General features: G+C 34.7%; 1 long non-coding RNA gene across 1 annotated transcript; it reads right to left on the bottom strand.

Moving 5' to 3' along the window:
* Positions 1-2,795: 2,795 nt before the first annotated feature.
* On the bottom strand, positions 2,796-4,848 carry LOC128293739 (uncharacterized). The gene is made up of 3 exons (XR_008283922.1): positions 4,719-4,848; positions 3,758-3,799; positions 2,796-2,989 (listed from the first exon to the last, which is right to left on the bottom strand). It is a non-coding gene; the product is annotated as an uncharacterized LOC128293739 (long non-coding RNA).
* Positions 4,849-5,667: the final 819 nt, after the last annotated feature.

The raw sequence follows: 5,667 nt of genomic DNA, 5'->3' as shown, positions 1-5,667 counted from the left end.
TTAATACTATCTCTTTTACTATTATATAAGAAATTATTTAATATATAAATTAAAAACAATCAGTCATATACCCAAAAACTTTAAAATTATTTTAAATAATTGTATTTTAATTTTTTCATTTTTAACAAATATTTTTCTATTTTTTCTCGTGTCATTATTTTTTAAGAATTTAAATATTCAATTAAAAATAAATTGTATTTTAATTAATATAAATAAACCAGTTAAATAATAAATAAAAAGATAAAATGTTTTTTGCGGCCTTTTTGGTAAAGCGCCGCTAAAGCTCGATCTATACTGGCGTTTTTCAAAAAGCGCCGCTAAATGCCACTAAAGTTTAACATAAAACGAAGACCTTGTGCTTAATTTTTTTGCGGAATTTTTCAAACAGCGCCACTAATGGTAGACCTATAGCGGCGTTTTTCAGAAAGCGCCGCTAATGGTCGACTTATAGCGGCGTTTCTAAAAAGCGCCGCTAATGGTCAATCTATAGCGATGTTTTTCTAAAAGCACCGCTAATGCCACTAAAGCTCAACATAAAACAACGGCGTGTGCTTGATTTTTTTGCGGCATTTTTCAAAAAGCGCCACTAATGGTCGACCTATAGTGGAGTTTTTAAAAAGCGCCGCTAATGGTCGATCTATAGCGGCGTTTTTCTAAAAGCGCCGCTAATGCCACTAAAGCTCAACACAAAACGAGGGCGTGTGCTTAATTTTTTTGCGGCATTTTTTAAAAAGCGCCGCTAATGCTCGGTCTATAGCGGCGTTTTTCAAAAAGCGCCGCTAATGCTCAATCTATAGCGGCGCTTTTTGAAAAATGTCGCTAATGCTCGATCTGTAGCGGCGCTTTTTGAAAAATGCCGCTAATGCTCGATCTGTAGCAGCATTTTTTATCCAAATGCCGCTAAAAACCTGTTTTGCTGTAGTGAAAATAAAGTTCCAACTTAATAGCCCAAAAATATTAAACCCTAGCCCAAAATATTACAAGCCCATAACCCAAAAATGTTTAGCAGAAATGAAAACCTAACCCTAGCCTCGTAACCATGTGCCGCTTATGCCTCTGTACACCCCACGCCTCGTACCGCCACGTACCTCCGTACTTCTGTACCTGCAAACCAAAAACGACAGCCAAAGGGACAGCACAGCAAGATAACAGATAACAAAGAAAGACGAAAGCAAAAAAGGAATAAACTTTGTAATGAATCGGCTATAAAAGCCCTACAAAACACAAGTGTATTTTTCACACACATGAATATTAATCAAAAACAAAATAGAAAATTTCAGAGGTGATTCTTTCTTTTGATCTTTTTATATTTTTTTTATTTTTCATTTTATTTTTTTAAAAAAAGAAAAGGAAACCTTACCTTTCTTTTTGTGTTTGTGCTGCCATGGATGGCCAAGGAGACCATCTCCGATGATAGAGGGTGTCAAAATGGGGTCGAGAGTCAAAAAAGTCAAAAAATGGTAAATTTTTTATTAAAACCCACTGTGGATGGCGACGAGCTAGGCCACTATGAAATGAGGTAAGAGAGGTTGAGAGAAATTTTGGTTTTTTTTTTAAATGAGTGGTTCAAATGTTATTTTTTTGGGTTTATTTTAGCTTATATATATGTATAAAATGGCGCCGTTTCATTAGACCCCCCAGATGCCCAAAACGACGTCGTTTTAGGAGCCGACCCGCGACCCGACACACAGGCCTTAGGATCCGCGTGTTTCTGCAAAATGGGCTATTTTCCCTTTTAGCCCTTCCGCCTTTTTGGGTTGTTTTATTTTAGTTCTTTTATTTTTTTTAATTTGGCCACGCATTTTTCATTCTATCTCAATCTGGTCCTTGGGTCAGTTTTAAAGGACGAACGCGAAAGGGAGCCTGGAAGAATTACACATTTAATCCCCATTCATTTTCGTGCATCTCATTCTAGCCCTTAATTCAGTTTTAGCTATTTATTTATTTACAGATTATCCTTTTAATTTTATTTTGATTTCAATTGAGTCATTTATTAAATTTCACCTTTTAAGAGTTATTTATTTGTTTTGTATTTACTTATTCTTTATTTCATTATTATCTATTTATTGTTTTATTATTTTAATCTCATAAAATACTTTTATATATCATTTATTTATTTATCTAAGTAGTATTTCATTTGTTCGTTTATTATTTTTACATTTAAAATTAAAATTATTTTGTATTCTTCTACTTGTGCAAATTTTATTATTATTTCTATTATTTTTCATTTGTTTATTTCATTTCAGCTTTTAATCGCATTTATATTAATTTTTAATTAATGTTTTTTGGCATATTCTTTTTACATTTCTATATACATGTTTTTATTATTCCATTTCATCCATTATTTAGCTATTTGTTTATCTGTTATTTGTAGCACCCCAAATCCGGCCCAGACGTTATGACCGGATCCGACATGCCACATCGAAGCGTTCAAAACATTTTATATTGTTAATCCAGAAAAAACTTACTTAGTGTTTTAAAAGATAATTTCATTATAGGTTAAAGTGAATAGAAGTTGTGCACGGTAGGAAACCGAAAAGAGGTGGTGAGTCCATCGATTTGCTTAAATCTGAAGCTCCTTCAGATCCAATCCTAGACATGCATACCGCCATTGCCACACCTTAACGTCATGGATATTTCTAGGAAACCAATTTTGATTAAGTCATTTTTAGGAAAAGTGATTAATTTTGGAAAATACTTTCATTGCGGAAGCTTTGCTTGTTGTCATATTATTTTGAAATCAATTGTTGTTTTTGAAAACGCGCCCTAAAGCTATCCAATTTCAACAGTTAAAATAAGTAATACCTATCTTAGTAATACATATTAAAACCATCAAAAATAATTAAGCGGCCTTATTACATTTAAAAAACCCAAAACTTCAAACGTAAATAAAAGGATGTCCAGTTCACCAGAAGAAAACCAAACTTTCAGAACGGGTGGCCACTCCGAATTCCCTCATAGCTCCAAGCCCACTATGGTTGGGGATTTCCTGTGTGGATGAAAATAAAAGGGTGAGTTTGGGAAACTCGATGTGTAAGGAAAACTCATTCAAAGCCCAAGTCGATCAAGCCCATTGGGCCTAAGCCCATTCAGTAATGGTGATCTTGGGCGAGCCCTTTTGATTAAAATAAACGGGCCTTAGCCCTTATTCAGATAATAAGATGGCCCATAGGCCCATTTCAAAATACATGCAACATCAATAACATATGCAAGCCCATTTCTTTGCTCGATTAACGATAAATTGAGGCAAAGCCTCCAATCGTGGACAAGCCACTTTCAATACTTCCTCCATCAATATCCCAATCCCATGCATCGATAATAACAACATGGCATGCGATAAATAACAACAGATCAAACATGCATTTAGGTCAATTTAACCCTAGGGGTATTTGGTAATTTATCTACTAGGGGTAAAACTGTAAATTTTCCACTTTTTAAAGGTATTTCAATAATTTATCTATTTTAGGGTTTTTCATGCATATTCCTACTTTTCACGTACTAACAGAATCACGCACCGAGGGTTCTTACCGAATTGGGCAGTTGGCCCATCATTCCAATTTTGGCCCATTAAGCCCAAAAATATCGAGGGCACGAAATCATGCACTTTGCGGTCAAATTTTGCAGCTTACCAAAAACATTAATCGATTTACCTCACGAGCATTCGCACACTCACAAATCTACAAAATACCAGTTTTTGGCATTTCGGCTTTTCGACTTTTGTCGATCCAGACTAAGAAAGAGGGTGTTAGTTACACACCTGTTTGCGACGATATGCTGATGAGATCCACACACGAACCGCCTACAATTGGATTACTAACACGTTAATCTAACTATTCAAATACAAACTACGTATTAACCCCTTACGATATTAGGCCAACCACACCTACAGATCATAGTAAGCTTATAAGAAATCAATAAGCAACTCATTAACAAATTTTTGTGAATGTTTACCACATAATCATAATTTCACTGCAAGCTGTCTTCTTGAGCAACAGTTACTAAATCATTTATAACTGGAGCTACGAAACTCCAAATCAAGTTCCATTAATTTTCCCTGAAAATAGACTCATATATCTTCTATCCAAAAAAATTTCAGAATTTTTGGTATGGCCAATCAATACCAGATTTTTCTTAAAGTTTCCCATGTTTCACTGTTTGACTAATCTGACCACTCTTCATTACAAATCAAATTTCTCATTGTACAGAACTCAAAATATGTTCTAGTTTATTTCATTTGAAACTAGACTCATTAAGATTTAATTACATAATTTATTCAGCTTCTAATTCATCTCCCACAATTTATGGTGATTTTCCAAAGTCACGTTACTGCTGCTGTCCCAAGCAGATTTATTACCAAATCACTCTTTCATACACCTATCTTGCATGCATGTTATTTAAACATGTATATCACCAATCAATCATCACATATCTATGATTTTTACTTAAGCATAATCTCCATTTCATCATTTTAAAGTACAACATGTTAGCCGATTTTTCCCTTTAGCATCTAAGGCACATGCATGCTCATTTGTTTGGCTCAACTTCACATATCTTCCATTTTTCATCAAAAGAACATGAAACAACAACCATTTCCTTCATTTTAATTCATGACCAAATGTTCACAACACAACCAAAAACCAAAATATGCTTCAAGAGTTAAGGTAGAATCAAGAAGAACTCATGAACATCAAGATAGAAGCAAACTACCATGAACTCACCTTTAATTTTCTTCCCCAAGTGACCAAACATTCAAGAGCTTTCTCCTCTCCTTTCTCTTCTCTAACTTTAGGCTATGATGAACAAAGATGGACAAAACTTTGTTCTTTTCACCCCTTTTTTCTTTTAATAAAATTTCATATTTCATCCATTTAATTCTTTAATACAAAAGACATGAAATGCCCATCATGGAACATTTACCTAAACCATTATCATGGAACATTTACCTAATCCATTATCATGGAATATTTACCTAATCCATTATCATGGAACATTTACCTAACTCATTATCAATTTGTACCATGAATAATGGATATCAAGTGCTCATATTGTCTACAACAACATGATGGCTAGCCACTTCATGTAAAATGGGAGGTTTGTCATGCAAATCCTTCTATTTTGCACTCCTATTTATTTGGCCACTTCAATTTAGCCTATAGCATTTTCAAACATTTTCACATAGGTTCTATTTCATAATTTCACCCCCTTTTTCTTATGGAACAAAAAAATTAACTAAAATTGCCGGGTTCTATCTTAAGCTTGGGCCTTCTAGAGGCCCACTAACATAATTAAACCTATGCCAACATTCACAGAATTCTCGAAAATTGGGGCATTACAACTCTACCCCCCTTAAAGAAATTTCGTCTTTGAAATTTACCTGATCCAACTAGTTGAGGGTATTGTTGACGCAGTCTCTTCTGACTCCCAAGTAGCTTCTTCCCTTCCATGATTATGCCAAAGTACTTTCACTAACGGGACAGATTTCCTTCTGAGAACCTTAACATCTCGAGCCAATATTTGCACAGGCTCCTCCTCAAAGGTCAAATCAGTCTGAACTTCAATTTCTGCAACTGGCAGGACATGAACAGGGTCAGCACGATAACGCCTTAACATGGAGACGTGAAAAACATCGTGAATCCTGTCTAACTCTGGAGGCAATTCCAACTGATA

The sequence above is a fragment of the Gossypium arboreum genome, chromosome 6 (assembly GCF_025698485.1).
Source record: "Gossypium arboreum isolate Shixiya-1 chromosome 6, ASM2569848v2, whole genome shotgun sequence".
Taxonomy (NCBI): Eukaryota; Viridiplantae; Streptophyta; class Magnoliopsida; order Malvales; family Malvaceae; genus Gossypium; species Gossypium arboreum.
Note: the sequence above shows the minus strand (reverse complement) of the source record. Positions and strands in the feature narration are given on the sequence as shown.